This window comes from Artibeus jamaicensis, unplaced genomic scaffold (assembly GCF_021234435.1).
Source record: "Artibeus jamaicensis isolate MK-2021 breed Jamaican fruit bat unplaced genomic scaffold, CSHL_Jam_final contig_415, whole genome shotgun sequence".
In the NCBI taxonomy this organism is placed as follows: Eukaryota; Metazoa; Chordata; class Mammalia; order Chiroptera; family Phyllostomidae; genus Artibeus; species Artibeus jamaicensis.
In genome coordinates this window covers 29261057-29281494 of record NW_026521823.1, presented here as the reverse complement: position 1 = coordinate 29281494, position 20438 = coordinate 29261057, and positions in this window count along the sequence as shown.

The following is a 20438-nucleotide window of genomic DNA, read 5'->3' as shown; positions in this document are numbered from 1 at the left end:
AAAGCAAGTTTTCTCTTTTCTGTTTAGATTAGTAGAAATAGATTTAATGTAGCTAGTTCTTCACGACTTTAACTTTACATTTTTCACAAGTCACAACATTAGCAGCTGTGTTTCTTCAAACTAAAAGATCCTGGGAATGAATGCAGGTGTTCCTGGAGACAAATGCAAATGATATCAACTTCCTCATTTTTTAATCCACTGAGTGTTTAATTATGGAATGCTCTCTTTAGGTTTTATTTATGCTAATAGTAATGCCTTACAAAATAAATGAAGAGCAAGAGTTAAAACTTCAGAATAGTTCATGAATTATTCTTATCATCAATCTTGTCACTGTTGACAAAAGCTCCATATGTTCACAACTTCTCGTGCTTTGCTTGATTTTTAATGTGCTTTGAATATCAATGCTTGAATAAAATCATATCTAAAAAAGAAGTTAGCAAGCTACTGTTTCAAATGTTGTTTTACTTTTCTTATGTTTTGCAATATTTCATTTTATACCTTTTTCTATACTTACCCATGCATGCATCTTATCTACTATAGTACAAATGATTAGGCTAGATTCCATGTTTTATATTGTTTTGTGCTTTTAACAGTTAGGGAACAACATTTTAAGAGGTGTTGTGAGGTAGTGCACACAAATTTTATAAATGAAAGCCACACATAAATTATTCTGTATTATTCCCTTTTTCACTAAGTTGGGATTTGAAAGTCTTGGTTACTTGGCTTGCTTTGATAATAAATGACTTTAGGCAAGTTTAGTCTCGCTGTGCCTCAAATCTCTCCACTGGAATAGAGATGTTAAGGGTACCCATTTCATTTTAGTTCAGAGGATTGAAAATCTTAAACTGCAAAATATAATACCAGATATAGGAGTGCTATAAAATATTACCTATTATTCCCTAACAAATATTAACTATAACTCAGTTTATCATTGATAGATCTGGATATATGTTAAGGGGCTTCTCCAAACATCCCTTGAACATAGAGGGATATATAACATACCTGGGCCTAATGACTCCAAGTCCATAGTACCTAGAAGAATATCAGCTACCTGTGAGCATCACCCTCACATCTCAGGCTCCCTCTCACACCAGAAGCAAGCTTATGACTTTCTTGTATTTTGCAGATTACAAAGGGTGAGGAAAAAATGTAATTATACTTTTTATAATTCTAAGATGTCCAATATCATATCAATGAGTTTAAAATAATAATTCGGGGCTCATGGTGTATCAAAGCAAGCTAAAAGATACCAACTAAAAGCAAGTATTAATTTTTTTGAGAATATATTCATTAAACACTATCATGTTTTTTTAGGTCAAAGGAAAAATAGACATTGAAAAATATTCAGTCATTTGCAGTTATGATTTCCATACACTGGGTGAATATAAAAGAGATAAAGATTTAAAAAATGAGTAGACATAAAATGAAAAGACATACATGCGATTAAGTAGGAATAGACATGAGAGCAATGTCCCTTTCTGAAACGACAACAAAAAATATACTAACTTGAACATTTACTTTGATGAGTAGCACAAGACCTCAAGACAGAAGACACCATTTGCTATAAGAAAACTTGGGTGGTGACCAGAAAGTTGCTTTCCATCTTATTAAATCTTGAGAATCTCACTGTCTTTGAAACTGCTCATCATAAACCAGAGGCATTTCAGGATTGGATAATAGAGAAGTTCAGTGAACTGTAATGTGCATTAGGAAATAAAGGATTTCTGGGCTACCTCTGGGGAAAATGTCTTTTGGTTTCACTGAGATACACTGTCACTGACCTGCATTAAATATAAAATGTAATATTGATTTCTAAATGCATTTTTAAATGGGCTCTACACATATTACTTAGATGAGAAATCTTCTTTTATGCTTACAATAAAACTTTAGTAGTTCTACATGATGACTCCATCAACCGATTTTACATTAATTTTTCACTAAACCACACTGATTTCTGATAATTTAGCTAAACACATGAAATTTATTATATCTAACAGCTTGTAATTGTTACAGTGTATGCTCTTTAAATTGGCTCCTGCTACCTGCCCCTAATTTGACTCAACACCTCATTTGAGGAGATAAATCACACATGAATTGGCAAATGAGCTCTGTCCAAATTAATTGAGTCTCTATGATCATTGTGATTTGTATTGGAGTATGGTAAAATTACTTTAAAATTTTCCCTTAACATTTTAAGTTAAAATATCTAGTTTTACATTGTTCTTTGTTGTTTTGCATTTGATTGCTTAATTATTTAAACTTTTTTTAAACATGTAAGTGTGAGGACGACACTTTGCTGGAACACTCAGAATTTTTGCAACTAGTTACTCCAATCCCATAAGAAAAAGAATAGTAGATTAACCATTAAACGATAGCACAAAATGTAACAATGCAAAGGTATAGATATTTTAAAACAAAACATCTGTTTTTGAAGTTTAGATGTTATATACAGTGAATCACCTGGCATGCTATGGTAGTGAGTTGTTTTATTTTGTTATATTTAAAGTGAACAATTGAGAGGTCCTCAACTGAGTATTCTTGGGAAAGATCATGAGGGTTTCCTATTGAGCTTGTTACACTTTAGTTGATTTGTAAAGAGCAAGAAGAGTTCATACGGGCAGCAGGAAAAAATTACAGAGGTGGCTGTGAGGCAAATTCCATTCTGTAGATGAAAAAACACTGCATTAGGAGATTGGAGAGTACAGATGGTATTGGTTCTGCCTTCAAGAATGCCAAAAAACCGTGCACCACGAACATTATTAAAATAGAGACATAAGCAAAGCTTATGGAAAACTAGTATGTTAGGATTCTTTCTAACATTCTATTTCTAACATAGAAATAGAGTTAGAAATAGAAATAGAATTTCTAACTGCTACCAGTTTCACAGTAATAATTCTCGAGCAGTGTTCCAATCTATAGAAGGATTGCGGATGATGAAGGACCGGTTGGTGAAAACAAAAAAATTAGCCTGAAGGCTACTAAAATGGCCAGGTGCTACTTGAAATATTGTTTTAAACTGTACACAATGAAAAGAAGGGCAGGTGGAAGGAAGGGAGAAAGGAGATGGGAGAAGGACAAATACTCATTTTTTGGTATTTAAAGGAAGAGTCAAATTTGAGAGATACTGAACAGCAGACCTTGAAGGCATTTATCACTAGTCAATGCTAATAAAGAAAGGAGGAGTCTAGTTCAGCCTTTCCTAACCTTCTGCGTGAAAGGTTCCTGGCCGGTACCTCGGTAAAATACAATAAAAAGGAATTAGTGGAAAAATAAAATTAAAATTATGAGGCATAAAAATGTAATTTAATTTTTATTACCAGACTTAACAGACATAAACTCGCATTTCAAGCAATGCAATCAGAACATATAAAACATAAGGACAAGAAAACTTTTTAGTTAATTTATTTATTGTTTATTTATTTTAGAGGAGAAGGGAAGAAGACAGAGAGGGAGAGAAACATCAACATGTGGTTGCCTGTCATGCACCCTCTGCTGGGGACCTGACCTGGCCCTCAACCCAGGCATGTGCCCTGACTGGGAGTAGAACCAGTGACCCTTTGGTTAGCAGGCCTGCATTTAATCCCCTGAGCCTCAACAGCCAAGAAAGGAAAATAAAACTCTTAAAAGTTGTATACATTACTCACTGAAAATATGTATACCAGTGATGTTGCATTGTAATATCTTGCATTGTGTAATTATAACTAATCGAAGAGTAGAATAGCAACTCTTTATACTAAATACCTATATACACAGTTTGAAGTAAACAGCAATAGACCAGTTTTTAAAGATTTTAATATGACAAGTGAGTTTGCTTTCCATTAGACTTCTCTAACTGAGACCAGGTTGATGATGGTGCTATACTCAGGAGATAATGTTTAACTTGCTTCTTTGATTTTTAAGAACAGCTTTATTATAGAGTAATTGAAATGCAAAAAACTTGCACATATTTAGTGTGCACTTTGATAAATTTTGTCATTTATCTACACCCATGAAATATCACAATGTAGATCAGCTGTCCCTAACCTTTTTGGCACCAGGGACCGGTTTCGGGGAGGACAATTTTTCCACGGAGTGGGTGGGGACCCGAGACGCAAAGGACAGAAACGCAGGTGGCAGAGCTCAAGGGAGCTTCACTGGAGGTCGGTTTCTTAGCCTCCCAGAGCTTGGGGACCCCTGGTCTAGATGACATCAAACACCCAAGGAAGTTTCCTCATGCTTCATTGTAACTCCTCCCTGCTGCGCCCCCTCTCTCATCCTCCAAGGAATGACTGACCTAGTTGCTGTTACACCAGATTACAGTTCCTAGAATCTTACGTAAACGAAACTGTTCCTTATGAGCTTTTTGTCTGGATACTTTCGCCCTGGGTACTTGTTTGGGGATTCGCACATGTTGTTGCATGTTTCAAGTATTAATTCATTTTTATTGCTCAGAAGAATTACATTTAATGGACATATCAAAATTTGTTTATTCATTTAGCTGGGCCGTTTCCAGATTATGGTTAATACAAACAATAGCTGTTAAGGATAAAGTCTTTGTAAGGACCTATGCTTTGATTTCTCTTGGGTCTAGGAGTAAAATGGTTGGATCAAAGGTAATTTTGCTTACTTTATAAGAAACTACCGAACTTTTTACCAAAATGGTAGCGCCACTCAATATGCCCAGCAGCAGTATCTGAGCCCCCGGCTTCCACCACAGCTGGGAACTGGCCCCGTTCCAGGCTCTGCATCAGCTCCAGGCGCGGTCACCTGCGAGAACAGATGGCGCCTTCCCCAGGCTGCAGTCCTTTCCTTCCCTGACAGGTGCTAACTTCGCTCAGCTGAACACAGGACGCAGAATCGCTCTGTGCACGTCTCTCCTGGCTGCTACTCTGTCCTGTAAAGGAACTGCCTTGGCTCCTGCGGAGATCGACCCCACCTTTTTCACCTCCGGAGCTTGTAGGGTGCACACCGAGCTCCGATTTACACACTGTGGTTAGGGAATTATTACACCGTAGTAAGCGGAGACAGTCTTAGGACGCACCTCATTTGTTTCTCTCATCTCTCGGGGATCACTGCCCTGCATTTCCTGACGTCTAGTGTCTGGAAATCAATCCGTTGGTATACAGATGTTGTCCGTTTCAGGGAGCAGAGTAAATCTGGTTCAGGGGACTGCGTCGTAACTGAACTGTAAGGCCATCTGTGACATTTTAATGCATAGAAATACACAAATTGTAAAGGTACAAGCTTCCAGAGGAAATATGATGGGGCTTGAAGAGGGATGTTTAAATTCAGAAATTTTAATTTATAGATGTGAATATAGGTACAGATATGTGTGTATGTAGGTACAGATATAGATACAAAAATAAGTAATCTAGGATGTATTCTTTAAAAACTAATAGGGCCTGTTTCAACACTATCTTATAAATCTAAGTAAAAATTATATTGTATATATATCTCATTTAACATTGAAATGGTTCTAGGTGCCTGAATTTTCTCTATGCTGCTGTTTATTTGATATAAGGTAAAATGCAAAATGTTTTTGTATGATATTGCTAACTTGTAGCAGATGTCACGCATTTAAATCATCGCCTACTTCATTGTTAAAACACTGTTAAATTGTAGAACATGTTGAAAGCATCTATAGATACTCTGTCCTTCCTCATTTGTCATTGAAAAATATGTTGCCTTCCTTTACTGGGTGGAAACATAAAAATAATTAAAAATAAGTGAGTAATTAAAAATAAATGGTATCATAAAAATAAGTAAGGCCTGCTGTCCAGTTAGCAACCTTTACAATTGGGACCAAGTTGCATTTAATTTTGTAGGCATACTGCAAATTTATTCCACAGTTCAAACATTCTTGACAAGTGTTCTCCATGATAAACTTTCTATTTCATCATGCAATATCAGTTGTTTACAATCAACTTTCATATTATTATATAAAACAAACCAATCATTGATGGCATTATATTTGTATAATTTATGATATATTAGTCTCTTCATCATTCACAATATTATCCTAACACTAAAGATATTGTTTATTTTTATTGACTATTTTTTCATAGAAATACCTCCTCAGTGAAGGAAGGGTTCTGTTGATTTTTCTTCTAATACCGTTTCCTTAGTGTGGAGAACTGTTCTAGTATGTTTTTCTGTAATTGTAGCTGTGTCATCATATTATATTAAAAAACAAATCTTAACTTCCAAATTATATATGTTGACAATGTAAATCCTCACAGTTCAGTTCAGTATCACTGTTTGTGAACAATTAAGCTAAGAGTGGGATTCACTCTTTATATCACCATTATGTTCAAATTGCACATATTCCAGAGATGTCTGTATTAGAAATATATGTACACTCAATATATTACAATGAGAGTTACACTGCATAAGTGTGTTTGTCATATGACTTAGACAAACTGTGAGCTATGATATCATTGGCAATTGATGCTTAAGTTAACTTCTTGGACAGAATTTTGTCTCATACAGTACATGTCTTTGACACAAGCTATGATTAATATCTTGACAACTACGTAAAATATTTATTTTAGTTCTAGTCTTTATTAATTAAGGATCATAAAGCATTAAGTTTGATATACGAAATATTGTATATTGTCTTTGGTTGGCTTGAATTGTTCTCTTTCTTTCAAAGAAATTCAGAATTTTTGAAAACTTCTTGTGTTATACTTTGTATATAAATGTCACCTATATAAAATTACTCTAAAATTTTCTTTTGGCTTTCTCTTAAATGATGTGTTTATATCATGGGCTTATAACAACTTTTTAGACTGCCGCCAATTCACGGAGCAGCACAGGTATAAAGAGACTCTAACAATAATGAAAGTTGTCATTATAACTAATGATAGAAAAATGGAAGGAAAATGTTTATGCCAAACAGGGAAGACCACATTAGCCAGGTGGTCCAAGGATTTTATTGGGGTCAGCATATAAGTGGGGAAAATATGCATAATATAATCGACTGTAGATAAACACCAACAAAAGCAAAACAGTACTAAGGTTCTATCTGAGTTTAGAAGTTATTAATTTGTAGAGAAATAAAATACCACTTTGTGTAACTTTTTTCTGCTTACACTCACCCTTTTGGATGGATGACAGAAAAATAATGCCAGCTCATATTTATCTAATGGTTTAAATGTATACTTTTTTAATCCTATAGACACTCTAGAAAGTTTCTGGATTCTTGGTAAAGCACAGTGTTATTAAGTTCTGCTGTAAGACCTCAAGATGATAGAACTAGATTATAGATGGAGATCACTTCACTCCAGTGTTCTGTGATTGATATTCTTCATCAATGGGTGCTTTTCATTGTTCACATGCTGAGCTATGTTAAGAATCTAAGGAATTGATATCAGTAAGGAGAATGTGTTTGAAATGTTTGATCTGTCTGTTCTGCACTGAACTGTTATTATGATCCAAGGGAACTCGGGTAGAGATTGACTGGTAAAATAAGGACCAGCCAAGAGTTGGTAGTCTTAGTAGAGGGAAAGAATAGGGTTTAGGGGAATCATGAAGGTAAAACATTCGTTTAAATAGTATATTTGTGGATTTCTCCTTCTTGTTATCTGTAGGACTTTGTTATTTACCATTTGTATCCATTAAAAAAGAAGAGCCATCATTTTTTTCTTATTCCAATTGCTGTAAAGCTATTTGCTCTTGTAAGGGAGAATCAACCTCCACGTCAACCCAGCTAGAGTAAAACAACAGCCAAAGTCCTCGAAAATACTTAACCGTGCATCGTAGGTATGGCTTGCTTTCATTTCTCTGATGTAAATGTTTAAACTGTTCACTGGTTTTATGGCCTAGGATTGATGGGCTCCAGCAGAGGTAGCTTATCATTGTAAGCCTCACTCGCTGACAGCCTGAAACAAAGAGAATGTAAGATAGCTTCAGGCCTTCTGATATTTCAAGGCAAAGTCTATAATATGTATAGAAGGATGAAAAATGCTTAACATCACACTGAACTGTATACTTAAGTTCACTGCATTTGATAATCCATGAGTGTGTCGAGCACAACAATGTGAGGAGAGAAATAAGGAGAAATAACAATCCGGCTTACAGAATAATAAAGCAGGTTTAGACAGAATTGGAGGAACATAATATCTATAAACAATAACATTTTATTGTTCCCCGCATTATTTCGCTTTACTTTTACAAGTATTTCTCATCCTGACCAAGGAACTTTTATAGGGAGAGGATGACATCTAAACTGACTGCATCAATTCAGGGTGAGGGTTCAAGGTAAAACCCCCCCTGAAACCTTCTGAGTGTAACCATCATAAGCCAAATATATCCCTATTTAGAGATATGCTTCCTTGTGTCTGCAAGAGGTATTTCAGTACATAAAACTACTGACTTATAACTGAAAAAAATATTTATTTTATTCATTTTTTAAAGATTGTACTTATTTTTAATTTTATTTTTATTTATTTTTTTAATTAATCACTTTTTTATTTAGTTATTTTTCGAGTACAGTTTTCTGTTTATTTCTCCCATTCCAGCACCCCTCCCCTATGCACCCCACCTCCCTCCCATTTCTACCCCCCTTAGTTTTTGTCCATGTGTCCTTTATACTTGTTCCTGTAAATACTTCCCCTTTCCCCCCTGAAATTCCCTCCCCTCTCCCCTGTGGTCTCTGTCCCCCTGTTCTCTATTTCAGTGTATTTGTTTTTATTTTGCTTGTTTGTTTGCTTATTTATTTTTTTTTAAAGAGACAGAAAGGGAGGGAGAAAGAGAGGGAGCGAACCATCAGTATGTTGTTGCCTCTCTCACGTCCCCTACTGGGGCCTGGCCCACAACCCAGGCGTGTGCCCTGACTGGGAACTAAACCTGTGACTCTTCAGTTTGCAGGCTGGCACTCAATCCACTCAGCCACACCAACTAGGGTTGGGATTTTTTTTAAGGAGACACAAACCCAAGATAACTGTCTTTGAAATCTGGGAACACAGGGAAGACACAGCATGATCCCACTTGAAGTAAAATAAATTTATCCAGTTATAAATAAAAGATGTATTTTATTCTTATACAACATTGTGATAACATTCACAAAGATTTAAAAAGTCATTAGGAGAGTTTGGAATAATTACGATTAGAATGAAAGTTACAAAAATAATTTTAATACAAGCAATACTGTGCTCCATAATTAATAATTAACAACACGGTCATCTATATAATCTCTCAATAACTTCAAACTGTGTGTATATCTAATATATTACAATGACTGTGTTCTGATTTTTAGATAAAAAATTAAGGAATGTTAGTCCTGTCTTGGTCTCCTGTTTTAGGGCAACTACATGAACAAAGTGAAATTCAAACATTCGCCATCTGGTGGCCAAACAACTTAATGCCCTTTAATTTTATGACCTGTGTTGGGAGGGGTAAATAGTATTTACCACTCCTCCTCTCTCTTCCCTATAAGGTGGAAGAATACACAAACTATCAAAGAAAATCTGCACCCAGAAGGAGTTCGACAGGCAAGGAAATATTTTATTCAAAATGTTTGCAGCAGTGGTGAACACTGTTGCCACAGGGAGAGATCACTGAAATCTGGAAAAACAAAACGGGAGGGTTTTTAAGCACTACGTAAAACAGCAGAAAATCATTGCAGAATGAAGTTAGTGGGGAAGTTGGCCAATGGGATTAGGCTGCATTTGCTTGCTAATGATTCTCATAGAAGTAAGGCTCTTGGCTTCCTTTTACTGATCACCCTTCCCCGATGATTACATTTCAAAGGGATGGCTCTAGGGTCTTTGAGAAAGATATTCCTTAGCTCCTGGCAAGAAGTTGGAAGAATGTTTAATCTCAAAAGGGTGGAGGAGAGATTTACAATTCCTCATTTTCTAAAGTGAATGTTCTAAGAAATGGGAAATCCAAGGACTATATTCGGAAGAAATCTGTCTAAAATTTAGTCAAGCTGATGAGAAATTTGATGTATCTTGGTCAACATGCACAAACCCCAATTTTCCCCTTTTGTTCTATTTTATAGCTAACATGGCATATGGGTTTGGCAAAGAATTTAGTTTCCATAAACTCATTTTTTGTCAGAATAAATATCCAATATGGTTCAGTTTTGTTACTGTATATTTTCAGTGTTTTTTTTTCATTATTAATTGATCAGTAGTCACCTGAGAAAATACCACAAAATATAGAAAAGAAAAATCTTCTGGAAATCAAGATATGTGTTTGGAAACCAAGATGTGTATTAAAGAAAAATTAAAGCACAATTGAGTTTTATTTTTTATTAATTTTGTTATATCATTTTCTACCGACCCACAATTCATGACAATCATATCAAATCATGCTGACTTCTTGCCCACATTCTGTCTTCTTACCATACGGTGGGTTATCATAGGAGTCAGTGGGCCAGATAATGCTCTTGGAATTCCAAATCTCAGGGTTCAACTTACTGTTGGATTGTGACCCTAACTCACAATTTCACTTATACATTTTTCTTAGCTTTTTGATGTCATAGTTTGACATAGGAAATCAAGAAATTAATGATAATATTAACATGATGGTAAACAATAGAAACCATTTAAATGAAAATACTGATTTGATGGAAAATTATTAATCATCAAAACACAGTTAAAGCATGTAGCTTTAAAGTAATCAGTTTGTTTCTCTCACCTGTCAATTTCCTCATTATTTGAGATGATTAGCTCTTTTAATCTCAATCACTATAAAAATTGTCCAAGTTAGAGGATAGTTATCATTACCATCATCAAACCTGAAGCATTACTGTTTTATTGGCACCATTGATGAACATGAACATCAGATCATATACAGCATGGCATAAAAAGTTAGGAGAATGTACCTGTTCTTTCAGACTTCTAAGAAGGAAGACTGTAATTCACCTGAGAGGAATGAATGAAGGGAGAACTCTTCACGTATAGAAAGCCAACATTGGTTTAATCAGTTATCCCAAGTCTTCATTATTTTTACTTTTTATAGATATTCTTTCAGAATGAATTTTTTACTTTTGAGTTAATTTCTTATCTCGAAATTAAATAAGATAAAAATTTTAAAAGGTTAATTTATTGACATTTTGCAAAGTATTCTAAAAACACAGTAAATTGGGAAGAGAGGAACTCATCAAATTTACGCAATCGTTTCCAATATGAGGGATTCTTGGTGTGTGTGTTGCAGGGACAATTATAATTTCACTAAATTCTGCTCACTTTCTGGAAATTGTACTGAGCCCTGAGCAAATACCTTGTCGCTGAAGAAACTTTGGTGAGCCTAGAAAGATATTGTAATGTATCTAAAATAAATCTGTTTCTGTGTTTTCTTCTTATTTCTTTTACTTTACTCTATAAATCTTCAATTGGAAGCAGAGGAAAAAAACTATTTTCTCTCCTCTCCCTCCCCCTTCCCTCTGTTTTTTTTTAAATCTTCAATTGGTTAAAATTTTAAAAATATGTTTTACTCTTTACTTTTGAGAAAACTTTGGTTCCTCATGCTAGCGTTAAGAAAAGTATATGACTGTTAAAACTCATTTTATGTAAGATTTTCTACAGTTTCCAGGTGACCATGAAACAAAGTTCAGATAAGAGGGTAAAAAGTTTAGATAAGAGGGTAAATATTTAATTTGATTCTATTAATTCTGTTATGGAAGAAGCCTGTAAAGATTTAGAAGGCTTTGGAAAAATCATTCAAATATAATAATATTTCAATATCTGTACTGACTCCAATGCATCTATTTACCACTTGTGGGGTTGAAAGTAAACACATGGAAGTATTTCCTGTTACAAATGATGTGAGTGAAACAAGTACAAACACATCCTGTACTTGTCCATTATACTTTCTGATCTGGGGGATTTGTAGCATATTGTTAATCCTTGTCATTTTTTTAATCAAGGAGCCATAACACCATTTTATATGGTTCAACAAAAATGACATGCCCGGCCACAAATCTTTTCCGATGTTCCTGTAATACCTCCGTTACTCATAGAAGCCATTTCATGTCACCTACATTTCAAGGCCTTTATCAAACCCTTGATTAAAAGCACCAGTCTTTACCCTGTGTTCCTGCTACAATAAATGCCAGTCCCTACAGTGATATCTATACATTTATTAATTCTTCTCTCAGCTTCATAGAAGTTTGCTGAAATGAAAACTGTTTCATTTATCTTGCCATCCTCAGGACTAAACAAAGAACTCAAATAAATGTAATTATGTAATTATAAAAGAGGTCATGAAGGCCTATATTTCCCTTTCTTTTCTATTTACTGATTTAAATGTAAGTCTATAAAATAATGTGTATATAAATATTATTTAACAATAAAATTAATAAAGCACAAATGCATGCTAAACCATGAAGAAACCTTGAAAACAGTATGCTAAGTGAAAGGAGCCAGTGGCCAAAGAGCTCACATTATATGCACGGTATAATTTCACTCATATAAAATATCCGGAAGAGCAAATGTACAAAGTAGATTAATATTCAGATTATTAGATTAGATTAGAATGGGAGAAAGGAGATAGATGCTGGGGAAATAGTAGATTAAATGTACAGGATTTTTTTGGAGGTGTGAAAAGTTGACTAAATTCTAAAATTGTGAAGATGGGTGTACATATCTTTGAATATACTAAAACACTGCGTATATGCATTAAATGGGCAAATTGTGGAGGATGTGAGTTAGATCTCAATAAAGCTGTTGAAAAATTTTCTGGATAAACATTTTAAGTGAGGAGTGAAAAGTATGGAACTTGAATTTTTGTTGCATATGTTTTAGACCTTATTTATTTCCATTTATTAGTGGGAGAAAAAGGGAAGGCAAAAGAGAAATGCTACTGTATGAGAAAAACATCAATCGGTTGCCTCTCACAGGCCACGAAGGCAGACCTGGCCTCCCACTCAGACTCGTACCCTGACTGGGACTCGAACCAGTGACAGTGTGGTTTGCCGGAGACACTTAACCCCTGAGCCACACCAGTCAGAGCTGTTTCATGTATTTTAAAAGTCAGCAAACAGGCATAACAAAGTTTTTTTCTGTGATAACAGATGATGAACTTAGATTGTGTCTTTTTATTCTTTATTTTTTACTATGAAAACTTGATGAGACATCTTTTTTTTAATATTTTATTTATTTATCTTTAGAGGGGAAGGGAAAGAGAGAGGGAAAGAAACATCAATGTATGGTTGCCTTTTGTGCATCCCCTGCAGGGAACTGGCCTGCAACCCAGGTGTGTGCCCTGACTGGGAATCAAACCGCGATTGTCTGGTTCCCAGGCCCACGCTCAATCCACTGAGCTACACCAGCCAGGGCGAGACTTCTTTTTTGCAGCATAATGTCTGTACTATTTAAGGTTTCTAATGAAAAACGTGGTTGTAAAATTTACTCTTTTTCAGTATTTTTCCAACAGAAGCCATTTCAGTTTTCTCTCATCAAGCATCTCTGCATGTGGGAAAATCACTATTTGAATAAAATTTTAATGAAAAATTTAATTAAATGACATAAAATTGAAAGTGTTGGTAATTATAAAATAGTAATAGTATATAATCAATTGAGAAAAAATCCAAATTTGCATTCAAATTTTTAAAAGATTTATCTTTCAATTTGAAGATTGTAGACTTTTTTCTTTAAAAGACAATATCCTGGAAATTGTTTCTGAGAAGAAGCTTAGCACACCAGAGGATTTGCAGTGGGTGATCTCTGGAACAAAGGCTCAGGAGGCGGGGGGAGGAAAGCAATGTTGGGCAAAGGAGGAAGTTTAACTGGTGTACAATGGCCACAGAGGGTCATTCCATCCTGGGGCACCTCTGGGGCTAGACACCTTCTGAAATGTCATGTGTTGAAAGTAAAGGGTCCAAAACCCTCATTTCCACTTCACCTGTTCAGGGGCACTGGCTGTCCCCAGGGGCTGGGACATTCCCTTCATTGAGGCAGCTCCTTTATTTAAGAGCGGAGTACTAGACTCTGAGCTCCCAGCTACTGCAGAAGGGATTTTCTGTCCAGAAGGGTAAATGTGGGTGCTGTAACCACCATGGTTTGCAAAAGAAAATACTTTGACATGTATTATTAATTGCATTAAGATATGATAGAACGTTTTAAAAAATGTAATATAAGAAAACAAAAAATTAAAAAAAAACAAAATTCTATTTATGTTGGAAAATAAAGTGCCTTTTTCCTTCAGTTTATTTTATATAATATTTGAAAGTCACCCATACTCAATCTTTACATACATGTTGTATACCATATCATTTGACGTATGATGTGATTAATGCTATCTCTAGTAATAATCTATAGATAAACATGCAGACTCTTATTTGTCTTCAAAGTACTGTCAACAACTCCTTTTGCCTTTTGATCAAAATCTGAAGAAACAACATTTTACCACTTAAAGTGATCAAAGTCTTTGTTTCTGCTCCTGTTTGATGAACTTCTGTAACTTCTATTCCTTCATTAAATCTTCTGCTGTGTTTTTCTTTTTCCTTGTATTGCATATTGTGTTAGTACCATCTCAGTCCCTTCATCGGGTGCTTGGACTTAAGGATGCACCTTTCCTATCTTTATAACTCAGACTGACAGGACCTGCTTCCTTGTTCCCAGATGCTTAAATCATTCTGGATACTCAATTCTTCTAGTAATGTCTCTAGAATCTTGTTCTTTTGAGAAATTTTTAAAATACAGAAGAGCAAAAGTACATAAAGAATAATAAAATAAGTCACTTACATTGCCATACCTAGAACTGACAGTGATTACTATTTTTCAATTTCTAAGGAAATTATAGCATCTTTCTCTCATTAAATAGCCCAAAGCTAGTTATTTGAAAGTAGTCATCCAGAATTGAACATAGTCTTTCAAAATCTTGCAATAAAATAATTTGAAATGCATTTTATCAGCTTATTAATTTGTCTTTATTACTATCACATGCCTTCACGGACTTTGGAGTATGGGTTTGCTCATACATTTTGAGTAAGAGGTACATTTATGTATAGTTTCTTGCTACACGCTGTGGTGCCTACCCTCTGATATTTGACTTGGCAATCACTCCCACTTAATACTCTGTAGAACACATGCAGAAATAATTCTTAGCATGTCAGCATCGCCCCACGGTGAAGAGAAAGGAAGGGCGCAGTCTTGACAGCTGACATCTGGTATCTGGTCTAGTTCCCATCAGCTAGGTTGTCATGTTCTCTGGCTGAAAATAAACATTTTCACAGTATATCAACATCAGATGTGAATTCTCTGTGATAGTCCTGGAGCAAGACAGAAACAAGACTGCTCTGTAATCAAGAACAATGAAAACAGATACTCAGCACAACCACATACGTGGCCAAGCATCCACCTCCCCTGACGATCTTGAGTGGCTACTACTTCTTTTCAAAAGACACTCTGATCAGATTTGTTCCTCCAACGCCCTGGGCAGTACTAAGTATGACACCCAGTCACTGGATCCTTCCTACTTTCTGACAACATCTGTTCCAAAACAGACTCCCATTTCCTTGAACCCTATCCCCTTCACTTAATGCTGTCCAAATCACCTTTCTGCGACATGCCATGGTTCAGCGATTTGCAGCCCCCTGTGCCACACTCAGTACTAAACCCAGCTTTGTTTGACTACAGGTGTCTGTGACTGATGATCTTTGACTTCCTGCATCAACAGTGACGTTGAACATCTTGGCCGAATTCATGGTCTCCAGGTTCTGTCTGCGTTGTCCTTCTCAAAGTCCCCATGTGTAGCTCTCAGAGGAATTCAGCCCCAGTGTTTTTTCCACATCTTTTCATGAATTGCAGTGTTGTAACCACGGTTTCTGGTTTTGCACATTAAACCTGGATCAATTGGCCATCGTAAGAGAAACATTTTCCACTTCTTTATTTATTGTATGACCTTGAATCAGAAGCCGAGCAAGCCTATCCTGTCAGCCTGCTCACCATTTTTGTTTCTGTCTGTGTGCTGCAGAGGGGCCTGTCCTTTCTGAAACCCTGTTTGTGTCAGGTGCTTTGACACTAACGGGGGAAGTTAAACATGCTGAGCCAGCCTGATCAATGAAAGAGCATTCGTAGGCTTGTCTTACATCACTTGAATTTTTAAAGAAAGTAAGTGGAACATTATTTACGAAATCAAAGTCTCTTTTGACAAGAGAGAGACTCTTTTGACTAGCGTATACCTGTGCCTGTCACCAGAAGGTATGTGATGTATCTTTTTTGTCAATGTTTTTTCACTTCCCCAAACACCCTGTGAAACCACATACAATATGTGATTCTTGGTCTGTGTTTTCAAGTTTATATAATTGATACCATGGTTTTTATTGTCATCATATCAATTGGTGATATTATCGTACCAATGTTGACTGTGTGATTTCAGATTTATCTTGCTGGTGTCCAGAGTTTTAAGTATTTTCTTTTAACTGTTACATCATAGCCAATAAGTTTAAATATTATTTTTATTAAATTCTTCTATTACCAGAAGATAAATATGTCATTATATAAATTCACACCATAAAACATACTATTAGACTATGGTATGAATATATACTATGATATGAATATATACTATATACTATAGCATATACTATAGAACATTCTAAGTACATATTGTAGAACATACTATATAGTATATATAGATATATATATATACTATAGCTAGTATATATATAGATACATATACTATATATATCTATATATACTATATAGATATATATAGATAGTATATATATATACTATCTATAGATAGTATATATATATGTATAGATATATATAGTATATATATAGATATATATATATATATACTATAGCTGAGTTGGTTAGAGCATCATGTCAACACTCAAGTTCGCAGGTTCATACAAGAATCAACCAATAAATAAATAAATAAGTTTAACAACAAAGCAATGTTTCTTTCTTCTCTCTCCCTTCCTCTCTCTCTAAAAAATCAATAAAAATTTTAAAAACCTACGAAAACATTTATATCTATAATATTTACCTGAGAAGAGGCATATATACTAAAGCCATTCCAACATTTCAAAGCATCCTTAAATCACAGTTATTTTTCCAGACTCATAATAGATATTGACTATGCATACATTTCCCACATGTATAAGGTTTCCATAGTATCCTCATATAATCTATTTTATATTTTATATTTCATACTTTGTTAAAACAATTTATAATTGTTGCAAAGCTGAATCCCTTAATCTCTTGTCTATCTTACCAATTTTAATTCTTTTTCTCCATGTGAAGCATTAAATTTAAAAAATGGAGCTGAGGTGTCTACTCATCTGGGACGATGAATATGTAACAAAGTTGTAAATTCTCAGCAACTTTGGATATGTCTTCCTGAGGTTTAAGAAAATTCTCAATTACAATTCTTAACTCGATTTCTGCATCTTTTAATTCAGCTTCTATAGATCTACCTTTTATGTTATAGTCTAGCAATCTTACAGTGCGATTGCTCCTTTTCTGGGAAAACCTAAACCCAGAGTATCTAATTTGGAAGGTCAGAGAAAGGAGCAGAAGGAATAAAAATACTATAAATGTGTTGGGCAGACATGTCTGATTAGAAAGATTCAGGGAGGGCAAGACTCAGCATCTGAAGGGTTTCATCTTGGAATTAGAATTTTATTTCAGAGCCTCTACATTGTACTTACAGAAGCTGATTATTCAATATTTAATATTTTGTTTCTTTTTTTCCCTAAGCTCCTCTAAAATACATTAATTTTTAGTTCTTGGTGTGTAAAAAATGTCTCATAATGAGCATTGTTACTTAAAGTCAATATTTTGCCTTTTATAAAAATATGCTAATTTCTACAGAAAATAGGAATAATTCTAGAATTTGTACAAAAAGAGGAAGGTTGTGATAATTGGTTAGCAGTAGTTTACAGTGTCTTGAGCTTCTATGCCAAACAAAAACTAGAAAGTCGCTACATGAATAACAACTTGACAATCACTGACCTTGAGACGTTAAATAAACACAGGGCCAGCATATTGTCTCATGAAGGTTTTATAGGAGGCCCAAGGCACCATTTAAAAATTCATCTCTTCTCACAAAAATCACTGGTCTAACAGAGCTTCAACCATTAGTTCTCAGAACCAATTTCCACTTACAACCATTCTACATGATTATATACTAAAATGATCATTAATATAATCCCGGGATTTTTTTTAAAAAAGCAATATGAGAGTCTGGTTTTAAACTGCAGAGTTTTGTCTTTTTGTATTAACTTTGATTACTAATAAATTTAGATTTACTTTATCTCTGTGATTCCTATTTTCTTTGCTTATTTTCATCTTGATTTTTCATAGATTCATCTACTTTTAAGATTTCCATTATTTCCCCACCTTAATTGGAAATGTAGCCATTTTACTTAAGCTCTTTTAATAATTATCATTTTATTATTAACATATGTATTCAATTTACATTTCTAAAAAAGAACTTTAAATTCCTGCTAATTCAGAACTCTTCAGCTTCCAAGTTTTGAATTTTAGAATATATTCATTGTATTTTTAAGACAACGAATTATTTTTATTTCCATAATTATCACAAATTTAAACTCTTCAACTAATTTCTGTGTTCATTCTGGGTAACTGTACCTTTTCCGCTTTTCTTTTCCAGTCTTAGTCCATGCATCATTCATACTAGTATATAAGCTTTCATAATAGTAGTCTGTGAGCTGTAAAAATTCTTAGTAATGTACATCTAATATTTCCTTTTTCATGTATTAAAAGTTACTCCATTATTTTACATCTTCCAAATCATTTAAAAATCCATATACCATAAAATTCAATCTTTCAAAATGTACAATTCAGCTTTTCTAAAAGTATATTGACATGCTGTACAATTATCACTACTAATTTTAAGACATTTTTATTACTGCCAAAAGAAACACCATTCTTATTAGGAGTCACTCTCCACTCCACTCCCTGCTCAGACCCCAGAAATGAATGACTACTTGACGTTCCTGTCTCTATGGATTTGCCTGTTATGATTTTTCATAAAAATAAAATTATACAATGTGTGGACTTTTGTGTCTAGTTTCTTTTCACTTAGCAGAATATTTTCCACATTCATTCATGCTGTAGCCTTTATCAATACATTCCATCTAAATAATGTTTTCATCCTCACTCATAAAGGAAATATAACTTGTTATAAGATTTTAGGGTTTTTGTTCAGTATTTTAAAGGCATCACCCATGTCTATTTTGCTCTGATAAAAACTCTGACTCACTCTCTGCCATTCCACTGTGGCTAACCTCACTTTTCCCTCTAATTACTTTTCTGTCTTTACCCTCTTATTTCTAGGATTCATCCTTTTAACAGAAAAGTCTGTGTATAATTCCTTAAAATACATCCTTCCTTATATACCCAAATCTCAACTATGAGGAGTAATGTCTTTATTTAATTCTAAATAATTATCATTTAACTTTCTTCTATTTTTCTACTCACAGTTTTGAGAACTTATATAATGCAGGTTTTATTTGTAACCTCTTTATGTCTTTAATTTTACATGCAGATAGTTTACAGGTTCTATCTCTTTATCTCTCCTGATGTTACCGAATGGAGGTCCAAAGGGGGGCAATATTTGGCCCACCCAGGGATGCCAAAAACTGTTATGGAACAAAAAGGGCCCCTCCCAAGGACAGTATACAAATACCTACTGGTCTCGTCTGTCCGCCGCCAGAAGAAAGACATCTCTCAATGCCAGAGATTTGTGAAAAGGAGAGGAAAGGTTTATTTAAAGCTATACACAGACTTAAAGTAGTGACCCAATGCCCCCATTAATATATCAAAGTCCTTTAGGATAACCACAGACTCCCACAGCACTTCCTTCCCCTCCCACCCTAATTCGGGGTACCGTATCTCAGGAAAAGAAGCACACGTCCATGTTTCAGGATGCTGGCACCGTCAGCTGTGTCGCCATCCAGGCAGGATCTCTAATTACTCCAAAGCCATGTGTCACCTTCTCATGGTCCACTGGCAAGAGTTCTTTGTACCCATTTTTCCAGGCAAAGTGTCTCCTGCTTCCCAGGCCACGCAGCCAAAGGGAGCATCCCAAAGCCACCTGGGCCTCCTCTACCAAAGCTGCAGGGGTCTGCAATCTGCCAAAAGTGCGTGGCTTTCTTGTTTACCTGGCTGCAGGGGTAAGGTCGTCACTCTGCCAAAGCTGGGTGGCAATTCTCTGCTACAGCCGCATGGTGATTCTCTCTCACATGGCTGAGGGAGTCCCCATTCTGTCCAAAAGTGCATGGTTCTCTCTTTTTAGTGACTGCCGTGTCTGTGTTTAAATCTCCGTGCCAGTCCTCCTTTGCAGTCCCATTTCCCACTCCTCCTACAATTGGATACACCCGCCAGGACTCCCATAGCCTCCCAGCTTTACTGGGCTGCCATAGTGAGTCTGGGCAGGTGTAGCCCCATGGCGTGGAACCAATCAACTCCAAACTCTCACTCAGGCTCTGTAACCAGGGGGTGTTGCCCTCCAATTACATCCCGGATGGAAGTCAC